This window comes from Lissotriton vulgaris, chromosome 4_1 (assembly GCF_964263255.1).
Source record: "Lissotriton vulgaris chromosome 4_1, aLisVul1.2, whole genome shotgun sequence".
Taxonomy (NCBI): domain Eukaryota; kingdom Metazoa; phylum Chordata; class Amphibia; order Caudata; family Salamandridae; genus Lissotriton; species Lissotriton vulgaris.
Genome location: NC_141691.1, coordinates 1,457,663,616 through 1,457,675,776, shown reverse-complemented (window position 1 = coordinate 1,457,675,776; position 12,161 = coordinate 1,457,663,616). Strand labels below are relative to the sequence as shown.

The following is a 12,161-nucleotide window of genomic DNA, read 5'->3' as shown; positions in this document are numbered from 1 at the left end:
ATACAGGATTACCTGACGCACAACAGTTCTGAGGACACTGCTTTGTCCACTCAGTGGGCGGCTCTGAAGGCCGTTCTACGAGGTGAATTTATCTCCATCTCGGCGGCGGAGAATGCGGAACGCCAAACTAAAAGGGACAAACTGACCCAGAAGACCAGGGAACTTGTACAGATCCATAGAAGGACTGGGGCGCCTCGAATATGGCGTCAGCTGAAAGCTGCTCGCCAGCAATTGGCGGCGTTAGACTTAGACAGAGCGGAATAAGCGGCATTGAGGCTCAAGCATTTATACTACACTGGCGGTGACAGGTGTGGGCGCCTTCTGGCGCACAAATTACGTACGGTTACACAGAAACGGGAGGTAAAGGAGTTGCGGGGAAGGGATGGTCTACCTATCACCTGGGATCGGGCAATAGCCGCGGCCTTTAGTGATTATTACACGGAGCTATACGAGGCCAGCCCGACCGACCCAGAGGCCGATATGGACTTTCTGGCATCGATCCCATTGCCAACTCAGACTCAGGAACAAACTGATAGTTTGGAGAAAGACATACGGCCGGAAGAATTTATCTCGGCTATCTCCCGACTGAAACTGGGCAAGGCTCCTGGCCCGGATGGCTTCCCGGCAAGCTTTTATAAGACCTGCGTACAACTTGCCCCGGTGCTATCCAAGCTCTGCACCTCATTCGCTGAGGAAGGGACGATCTCGGGTGATCTGCTTGAGGCCGCCATTGCAGTTATACCTAAGCCAGGCAAGGATCATATGGACTGCGGAGCGTTTCGGCCCATCTCCCTCCTGAACATGGACCTTAAGCTCTACACGGGGATCCTTGCTGCCAGGTTGGCCCCTCACATGGGGGGACTGATCAACCCGGACCAGTTCGGATTCATACCAGAGCGTCAGACCTCCGATAACACCAAACGAGCCCTCCATCTCTTGGAAAAAGCATCCAGAACGCAGGGGGAATACATGCTGCTGGCCATTGATGCCGAAAAGGCATTCGACCGCGTGCACTGGCCCTATTTGGAAAAGGTTTTGGTTAAGGCAGGTATGGGTCAGAAATTCAGGACCAGAGTATTGAACTGCTATAAATATCCATCGGCCATGGTACGGGTGAACGGTTGCTCTTCGCCGCGCTTCAAGATCGAACGGGGCACCAGACAGGGGTGTCCACTATCTCCCCTGCTGTTTGCGCTCTATATGGAGCCGCTGGTGCAGTTGATCCACATGGATCCCGAGGTCAAAGGGATCAAGTTCGGGGGGGATGTCCACACGATCAGCCTATACGTTGATGACGTTCTTCTGTTCCTCGCCGAGCCCCGTAGTTCCCTCCCGGCATGCCTGGACGACCTGCTTAGGTTTGGTCGAGTGTCAGGCTTCAAAGTCAACATGACGAAGTTGGAGGCGTTAGATCTGTCCTTAAACCCGGCTACTCGCTCATTACTGCAAGGCAGGTTTCCTCTGCAGTGGGCCGAGGAAGCGGTCCTGTACCTCGGGATTCGTTTGGCCCCCTCTCTTCAGACCACAGTGGACTTAAACTACTCCCACCTGAGGCGGAAAGTCAGACAGGAGCTAGGGCAGTGGAAACACTACCCGCTGTCGTGGCTCGGCCGCGTGGCGGCAGTCAAGATGGCGGTGCTCCCTCAAATTCTGTACATCTTTCGCACCATACCCCTTACCCCGACCAAGGGCTGGATTAAGCAAGTACAGTCAGAGCTCTCACAATTTATTTGGAACGGGAGGAAACCCTGTCTGAAGGCCCAAATAGCGATGCTCGCACCAGAACAGGGGGGGATCGGAGTCCCAAATCTAGCAACATACTTTCAGGCGACGCAGCTACGCTTCTTAGAAGAATGGGTCCGCTGGGAGTCCGGGAGACATTGGTTGTTTCAGGACCAGGCGATCGCCGGGAGGACCTTACAGGAGATTCCATTCATGCACCGCGTACATAGGCCACCCAACCTGTACGCGTTGTTCATCACGCGAGTCCCACTTGAGATCTGGGATTGGGTTGGGGTCTCGCTAGGTCTTACCACCCTGCCGTCGCCGCTCACGCCCGTCCTTTACAATCCTGACTTCCAACCGGGGATGGATAAGAAGGCCTTCGAACGTTGGAAGCCGGCAGGCTGCAGGGCGCTTTGCCATATGTATGGGCCGGAGGATGCGGTCCCCTTCCCACAGTTTCGTCAGGAATATGGCCTCCCCGAGTCCGAAAGACTCAGATATCTCCAGGTCAGACATTGGGCTCTCGATCCCACGATTAGAACTACGGCGGACAGGCGGATGACAGACTTTGAGCGCTGGCTGATCTCACAGACATCTGACAAGCAGCTAATCTCAGACCTTTATAAAACAATCATGCATCAGCACCAGCACACTTACAGCGCAAGTAGGGCGCGCTGGGAGCGGGAGTTGGGGAGGACTCTCTCACACAAGGAATGGGATGGCATATACTACAGAGCACGACATTCGGCCTACCACATGGGGCTCACAGACACGCTCACTAAACTGGTGACCTATTGGTATTACACTCCGTAGCGTCTCTATGAGATGGATAGTAGTAAAGATCCTCTATGCTGGCGGGGCTGTGGCCAATTAGGAACGTTAACGCACATCCTATGGGACTGCGGACTCTTGCGGGACTACTGGCGACAGGTCCTGAGCGATGTGGATGTCCACTTTGACACGGAAATCCCCCGCTTCCCTGTGTATGTCATTCTGGGGCTGCCCAACGCCTTGACTTACCCACTGAGGTCTAGAAGGGGTCGCTTGATAGCCATTGCGCTGGGGTCGGCGATGCAGAACATCCTGACGCACTGGCGGTCGGCGCAACTCCCCACGTATCAGGGCTGGCTCCACCGCCTTTGGACAGTGCTGGGCACGGCTCTCCCTATATAAAGCAGGAGAGGGGGCCAAGTACGCAGAGCTTTGGAAACCATTTCTGACCCTCTTGTCGTCTGAATTTGTGGAGGTGACATGCCCGAGGTATCTTAGACTGCTGCAACTAACGGAAGCCACAGAGGCAGGGGGGAAGGAAGATCCCGTTAAAAAGTAGGGGGGGTACGGCAGATAGGATTGAGGAACAGACCATGGACCATCTGGGGGTGGGGGGGGGAGGTAGGGGCCTGTTGGGGTTGATCTGGGGTTGGGGTGCGGGAGGGGGGCGGGGGGTTGGTAGCTGGGGTGGTCTGGTGGGTTGGGTTTGGAGCGAGCGGGTTGTTCAAATGTATGTCATGGACGAGGATACACCAGCATCTGGCGGACTATGCAGCTTCTGGTCAAGGGGAAAGACGGGTCGGAGAATTGTTCAGCAGGCTGCGAGACACTGTTTCTTTCCTTTGATCTTCCATCAGGTTGAAACCGGTTGCAGTGTTCAGTCGTATATGCACGTGGCACGGGTTTCTTTTAACGCGGCCGGCCCAACATGGGTTGTAGGCGGCTTGCTGTATATAACTCCACCCACGTACCTGAGAGCTGTGCCTTATTCCCATACGGTGTATTATTCTGCCCGTCGCTAGTCGGCGTGGTGTGAGACTTTATCTGGCTGTATTGTATCCATCCTGTCTTGACATGCTCAATAAAAATATTTAATCCTAAAAATGGCAATATGCAGTGGGGGTTAGCTCTCTGCAGTGGATCGGGTGCAAGGCCAACACACTGCTGCTTAAGACTGAAGGCTTTGTGTAGCCAGGATTAGGCACCCGTGGGGCGGTATGGGCCAGCTGGGTGTTGGGAGCAGGGCCTGTTTGGAGGTAAAGGCCTGTAGCCAAACCCTAGGCTGCATCATCAAAGGCAGTACACAGAGGTGGAATCTGAATGTGAGGGGGTTGGAAGGAGGCCCTGCCTCCAGCCAGGACATGCGGCCAATTTCAACTGCACATGGCTGAAGGCTGTGTGAGGTGGGGTTTGAGTGTCCATTGGGTGGCTAAAAAACTGCCGTTCTCCGCAGAGGTCCGTGGGCGGGTGTTTTTTTCCTTCAAATGCAACATAGAGTACATTCTCGTGTTCCAAATCACATGTGAACAGCTCCAAGCGATACACATGGGCATGTCCATCTTGTTTTCTACTCTGTTTATGGTGCTGGGCCTCATTTTTAATCCCTCTGTAATCTCTGTAATCCTCTGCCCTCCTAATTAATCTACCCCTCATTTTTGTTTATTGTTTTTGTGTCTGTTTTTGTTAAACATTTTTTGTGACTTTTTGTTTATTTTTGCCCTTTCCTTTCTTATTAGTTCTTCCTTCCTTTCATTCTTTTTCCTGCTTCTTTTCTTTACCCCACCCAGCGCCATGGCAGAGCAGGTTGACCAGGGGAGCAGTGGTGCCAGGCCCCCTCGAACTGCCAGCAGTAGCCGCCTACCTTGCAGGCGGTTTAGCCGCTCATGTGGCAGCCACAGACTATCTTCAGTGAGGAGGAGGTGGCAGCACTAGTTTGTTTTTTTGTGCAGCGCCACCTCCCCTCCATGCTGGCAGCAGGCCCGGCGTTGGATACCCCCTGCGGGAGCATCGCTGCACTAGGGGAGGGTGTGCCTGTGCATGTGGCTCACCAGCCTGTATCGGCGCACTGTCCAGCAGCTGACGGACCGTTAAGGTGTATTCTAAACTGAAAGCAGGACTTGCTCGACCTTCTTGATTCCGCAGCCCGGTGAGTATTAATTATTTGTTGTGTTTAAGTTCTAAAATGCCCAAAAATATTTCTAAATAGCATGCTGCTCACACTCAGGGTAAGTTATGTTTAGTTGACATTCTGAATATTATTATTATGTGATCCAGTTTCTGCTAGGCAGGTGCTCAGCGCTACCTAATCATACTCATAATTGGTGATCACTTTGGCTTATTAATTAAGAAGCCATTGCAGACTCTTCTGTCATCCTGTCACCATAGTGAATCAGTGATCAGTGAGTTAGCATTCTCTGTGACTTTCTTTATGTACCTTGTACAGTTCCAAGATATTTCACAGTGATGTGCAGTATGCATTGCCAAAAAAGGAGACTGAGTTGGTCCATGAAGGGGATTGAGTAATGAGAATATAATCAAAGATCATTCACTGCAATGCATTAGTTCCAAATGTAGTTTTTGTTAAGGAAATTTGGACTAGGGATTTCAGGATTAGTAAGTATGGTCAACGACAGTAGATTGACTTGAAACTAGTACTTTAGGCGATCTGTTTTAGATAAGTACAATGTGACTATGTATTCCTGCCATGATAATTTTGTAGAGATTAACTGAACCACTAATCAATTTTTTTTATCTTCTTCATTTCTTACATCAGCACCAAAAGGCAAGAAGAGGGACATTGCGGAGAAGCGTCCGGGAGTAGCTTGACAGCAGGAGGCACCAACCACCAGCACTGCTGCTGAGGGCTCTGCTAACCCCAGTAAGTCTTATTATTTATTATTATTGTTAGACCTGGCACCATTGGCGTGGTTCTCCCTTCCATTTTTTGCTGTTGCCTCATGTATTTTTGCTGGTGTTAGATGCTTTGGGCACTGTGCCACAGCTGTCCAGTGCCACAGTGCAAGTGCTCCTTATTGTAAATTGATGTATTAATCAGTGGTTCCATGTTTGGCTATTTGGTTTACTTGTCAGATCCTAATCTAGTGCACTAAGTGTGCCCAGGGCGTGTAAATTCAAATGCTGCTGGTGGGCCTGCAGCACTGGTTGTGCCACCCACAGAAGCAGCCTTGTAAAATGTGTCTAAGGTCTGCCATTGCAGAGCCTGCGTGCAGTCTGTTACTGTCATGCTGACTGGGCAAGTGTACCCACTTACCAGTCCCTAAACCTTCCCTTTTCTTCATATGAGTCACCATGTGGTAGGCCCAAGGGCAGAGTGCATTGTAAGTATAAGGTAGAACAAGCGCTGATGTGTTTGGCATGTCCTAATAGTGAATTACAGCCATTTTCGTTTTTCACTATTGCAAGGCTACCTGTTCTCGATAGGCCAGTATGGGCTGTTAGAATTATTACATTTTATAATCCTAACTGACTCAGAGAACATAGTAGAAATTTGAGTTTAGTATGCCTGGACTCAGAATGATAAAATGCATATTTTAGTGATATTGGTTTTAACATTCTGTGTTTGCAAATACCACTTTTAGAAAGTAGGTATTTGCTTGCCTAACCTTTCAAGCCGGCCTCTGCTAGGTTGTGTATTCCTTGTCTGGAGTTTGTGACAGGGCTGGGGGATTCCAAGAGACAGGATGAGTCAGCCCAGTGGTGAATAGAGAGATCTGCATCTAGATGAGAGGGAGGAGTTGCACCTGAACCTTGAATAGGGCTGTGCCTGCCTTCCACAATGCTGGCTCCACCTCCTGGGGTGCGGCTGCTGTCTCTGCCCTGCACACTGAAAGAAGAGAAGGAGTCCTGTCAACAAATTGCTCCAGGGCTGTACTTGCCTTCCACAATGCTGGCTCCATCTCCTGTGGGGCGTCTGATGTTTCTACCCTGCACTGTGAAAGGAAAGGAGAAGTCTGGTAAACAGAGTGCTTCAGAACTGGTTTGGACTGGGCAAAGGCCCCTCTCCCCTCAGAGAACAAAGTATTTTGGGGTATAAATATTGGGACCCTGATACCATGAAATTAGATCACTTTTGGACTACAAGAAGAAACCTTTACTGAGGAGAGGAACCTGAAGAAACTGAGGAGAGACTATTCCCAAGCTGAAGTGCTGCTTGGGGGATTGGCCTGCAGTGGTGGCCTTACTGCCAAAGGAAGGAGAAAGGAGCTTTGTGTGCTTTGCTTTCAACTTGTGAAGGATCTCCAAGGGCTTGGAAAAAAGCTTGCTTCCTGCTGAAGTCTCAGGGACAACAGACTTCACCCCCCATCTCCCCAGAGTTCTTTGGAAGTGCCTGCTGCTGTTTTGGGCCTTCTGAGGGACTGCATGTCGCTAGGAGCTGGAAGCACGACTCAACGAAAATGAAGCGTGTCGCCGTCGCTGCTGCTGCTGCCGACGAACTTCTGAACAAGGGTGTCGCCGCTGGAGTTGTCGCACTGCACCGCATCGAGAAGAAGCGTCTCGCAACGAAGAGGAAGCGTGTCGCCGTCACTGCTGCCTGCCGTCGCACTTCTGAACAAGGGTGTTGCCGCACTGCACCGCATCGAGGGAAGCGTCTCGCAACGAGGAAGAAGCATGTCGCCGTCGCTGTTACTGCTGTCGCAATTCTGAACAAAGGAGTCACAGCTGGAACTGTCGCATTGCACCGCATCGAAGAAAGCACCTCGCAACCCCGAGAAGCGCACCGCCGTCGGAGCTGCTGCCGTCGCATTTCTGAACAAGGATGTCACGGCTGTAGTTGTCGCATTGTGCGGAAGCTTCACGCAATCGTGGGAGAAGAGTGTCGCAGCTGAAGCTGTTGCCGGTGCACTTCTGAACAAGGGTGTCGCCGTTGCAGTCCACGCATCGAACCAAAAACTTCTCGCATCCCCGGAGAAGCGTGCCTCATCTGGAAGATCTTCACTTCTTTATTTCTTTGCACCTGAACTTTGCCGCATTTCCCTCGCTGCGACATTGCTTGTCATGGAAGCGCAACGCATCCTAAGGTACATTGACGCAAAGTGTCGCATCTTAAGAACTTAACTGAATTAAGCTAAATCTACCATCTTAAAGTAACAGTATTGTGTATTTTTGTTGTTTATGGTCTTGTGGTAAATCTATATAAAGTATACTTATTTTTGCTATAAAACGTCGCGTGGTGTTCATCTGTAGTGTTGTCACTGGGTTTACCGTATGTGGTCACAAATGCTTTACACACTGCCTCTGAGATAAGCCTGTCTGCTTGTGCCAAGCTACCAAAGGGGGTGATTAGGGGTTATTTTAGGAGTGTGATCCCTTTATCCTGACAAGAAGCAAGGGTCCCTATTTGTCACAAGTACCTACCTATGCCAACTAGAGTCCCCAAAATCTAACAATTATCATTTCCCTAATGTTGGTTTTTAAGATGTGTGTGCTTAGGGTTGAATCGTGGGGTAATGGAATGTTGGGGCTGGGTTCCAGGACAGGAGTTGCTGCCTGGAGTCAGGTATTGCTAGCAAGAAATAAAGTTGCTCTGACACCCCTACCTGTCATCTTTTTCTCGCTTGGCGGCAAGGATGGGATAAGAACCCACCCATGCAAAGCACAACGGATTAGCCCTTTTTTCTCTGCCCACTATGCTATTTTGCCTTGTTTATTTTTTATACTGTCTCCTTTTTTTCCAACTCCCCTATTTAATTTTTGATTCATTCATTTTATTCCTGCACTGTCATTTCTTTCCTTATTGCATGTTTTTCTTTTGGTAGCTGACATTTTCCGGTCTTTAATAGTCTCTAGTTCACTTATCTTCTACTTTGTTTGTAATCTTTCCCTCTCTCCTATATATCTTGTGGTACTGTAAGACTAAGAACACATTGTTGGTATTCTACTGTCTACCATGCAGAGTACAGGCCCAAGTAATCTACTATTATAAACAATATTTACCATGCATGTTTGTTTTTCTTGCTCATGCTCTAACAGTTAACGAGAGAGTGACCATGGATATGGACCCCCCCCCCCCCGAAGTTGTGTGTATACCAGCAGTTTCCATGACAGTGCATCATGGCTGTAAATTATGAGGTCCCATTGCATTTGCCAACCCATACCATATGTCTTTCTTTGACCATTATTTCACCCCTTCATTGTGCTTCAATGACTCTGAGTCATCATGATCATCATGGATTATAGCTCTGCCCCTCTATTAAGAAATGTTTTTATTTGGCATCGCTACCAGGCTTGTCTAACATTGTCAATCAACATCATGCCCAGAGCGATATTTTTGTTAAAAGATACTGAAGCACCAACCTAGCTGTAGTGTTATGTTGCGGTTGTATTTTTTTATTGAAAAATTAAAGGGAGGCATATCTGGCATCTAAAATACGTATAATGTTTTATTCTAGCCACAGAGACCACCAGTGACGACGGCTCAAGTGCCACTGCAGGAGGAGATTCATTTGGCGGGGGAGAAGTGGCAGCAGAGACGGGTACTGTTAAGTCAGGGACCTATCCAAAGTGGAGCTTCACGCCCATTTAAATGGCTCAATCAGTTCTGCTACGATGAAGAAGCTAATGGCTCAGAAACCCCATTTCCAAATCCAGAATGGGATGACCATGATTGACAAGGGAGAAAAATGTATTTTATTTATTTATTTGAAGAGTTTTATATAGCGCTGGCTAGACCCGGAGGTATCAGAGCGCTTTACATGAGAATCAACAATGGAACAGAAAAAGTTCAACAATTACACATTAAATCCCAAAAAAATAGGCAATACAATTAGGAGAGGAGAGAGACGAGAGAGAAAAGTAGTGGAGGGGGCAGGGGAGGTGAGAGAGGGAGGATAAGGGAAGAGACAATAAGGAGAGACGAAAAGAAAGTCTGTCTAAAGACCGACTAAAGACCGACTGGGTAGGTGAGGACCCAGGAGGGAATCCACGGCCCATCTCACCTATAGCTAAACCAGGAAGCTCCATCGGGCATCAGACAAAAAAGTTCTGTCTCAATACTTTGAGAGAGGGGAGAAGGAGAGACATAAATAGAGGGAGGATGCGGGAGGAGACGACAGGGGGGACGAAAGGAAGTGCAACAATGTGGTTTAACAGTGCAACAGAAAAAGATCAACAATTACAACATTACATCAGACAATCAGCAATACATTAGGAGAGGAGAGAATGGAGAGAGAAATGAAGTGGGGGGTAGGTGAGGTGAGAACGTGAGGATAAGGGAAGAGACAACCGTAGAGATGAGAGGAAGTCTGTCTAAAGACCAACTGGGTAGGTGACAACCAAGGAGGGAATCCACGGTCCATCTCCCCTATAGCTAAACCAGGTAGCTCCATCGGGCATCAGACAAAGATGTTCGGTCTCAAGTGTCGAGGGAAGAGGATCGCATAAATACAGGATGGGAGGGAGATACGGCAGAAAGACGAAGGAAAGTCTGTCCAGAGACCGGCTGGGTAGGTGACGGTCGAGGGGGAAATCCCAAAACCCATTTCCTCTATAGCTATCATGTAGCTCCACTGGGCTTTGGCCAAATAGCTAGGTCTCAATGAGAAACATTAAATAACATGGAGGGCAAAATAAATGGGGCGTAGAGGGGAGGGAACAGGGAAGGTGAGAAAGGGAGGATATGGGAAGAGACAACAAGGAGAGACGAAATGAAATCTGTCTAAAGGCCGACTGGGTAGGTGACGACCAAGGGAGGAATCCATGGCCCATCTCCTCTATAGCTAAACCAGGTAGCTCCATCGGGCATCAGACAAAAAAGTTGAGTCTCAATACATTGAGAGAGGGGAGAAGCAGAGATATAAATATAGGGGGGAAGCGGGAAGAGACAACAGGAGAGACGAAAGGAAGTCTGGCTAAAGACCGACTGGGTAGGTGACGACAAAGGAGAGAATCCCCGACCTGTCTCCCCTATAGCTAAACCAGGTAACTCCATCGGGCATCAGACAAAATAGCTAGCTCTCAAATGACGTGGGAAATTCACAGGTAAACAGGGTGGGGACTAGGGCAAGGACAGGTGGGGGCAAAGGTTAGTATCAGAAAAGAGGAGAGGAATAGATCAGGGAGGGGAAGGGGGTAGGTAGTTCGGTAAAAAGTTCCCATGGATCTGCTGCGAGGCATTCAAAAAGCAGGTCCGTCAGCTTGTAGTTTGGCGGTGATCCGGTCAAACGGCTTGTCAGGTCCGATCTCAATTGGTCAATGGAGGATTTAATGTCCTGACAGAGCTCGGTGCGTAGTTCAGTTTTAAAGTTTTTAAGCATGGTCATTAGATCCGTCATCGTGAGAGCCATGGCTGCCCCGCCCGCGTCTCCCCTTAGTGTTGGGCGCTTGTCGAGTGTTGAAAAGAAATCCGATACCTTGCTGGTCGTCTTGCCCATCCCCTTCTTTTGCTGCATAGGGATGAGGCCTCACAAGTCTTTGCAGCTCTGACTAATGTGTTTATCGTCACTCTGAGTGTAGCCTCAACTGATATCCAGATCAGATCACCACCACAGCAGAAGATATATTACTGGTGACTAAAGATGTAATTAAAGAGTTTGCTGATGACGGTGTCAAGTATCTTGAATTAAGGAGCACGCCCAGAGAGGAATCCTCTACAGGTATGATGAAAATAACTTATGTAGAGGCGATACTTGAAGGCATAAAACAGTCCAAAGAAGAGGGATTAGATATTGATGTCAGGTTTTTGTTAGCTATCGATCGAAGAGGTGGTACTGAATTTGCAAAGGATACGGTTAAGCTAGCAGAAGAGTTCTTTCTTTCCTCTGATGGATTGTGCTTGGACTGGACCTCAGTGGTGATCCTACAGTAGGGCATGGCAGAGACTACATGGACATTCTTGGAGAAGCCCGAAGATGTGGTCTTCGACTTGCCCTGCACATTTCTGAGATCCCAGACCAGAATGCAGAGACTGAACTTCTCCTTAGGATCCCACCAGACAGGATTGGACATGGAACGTTTCTCAGTTCTGCTGTAGGAGGCGCATTTGATATGGAAGCGTATGTCAAGCAGCACCAAAGACGGTACCATCGTATGACAAGCATCATTTTGGATACTGGTACAAGATGGGCCACCCACTAGTGCTTTGCACAGATGATAAAGGTGTCTTTGCAACAGATCTCTCCCAGGAGTACCAGCTTGCTGCCAGTACATTTGAGTTAAACCCAGCACAAATATGGGACCTTTCCTACAAGTCTATCGACTACTTTTTTGCATCAGACGATGTGAAATCAAATCTTAGAGAAAAGTGGAAGAAACTGAAGCCGGAGGTGTTGTCAACAGCTATCAAGAATTGAACTGTCAGGATAATGTTTGAAATAGAACAGATATTCACATGCTCACTGTGACAGAGCTGTACTAGGAATGTACCTGCTAAGTAGAGCGGTGTAAAGTGACACCTTAAGCTTGGTATACATTTAGTCTGGTAGAATTTTGAGTACTGTAGTTTCGCTTTTTCCATTACAAATATGGGCAAGTGGCGTAAAAGAACCTCCTGGAATGTCCTGCGAGGTGGCTTCCGCATATTTGATCACCCTACTACCTGTCGCTTTCAAGCACCACACCCTTGCAACCTACCCACAAGCTATCAGCAGGGTTTTCATTTATACAAATAGCTTCAAGGAGATCAACATCTTTGGACTACTGTTATATTG

General features: G+C 48.7%; 1 pseudogene; it reads left to right on the top strand.

Moving 5' to 3' along the window:
• The first annotated feature begins 852 nt into the window (after positions 1–852).
• Positions 853–11,804, top strand: LOC147724101 (N6-Methyl-AMP deaminase-L pseudogene; annotated as a pseudogene).
• Positions 11,805–12,161: the final 357 nt, after the last annotated feature.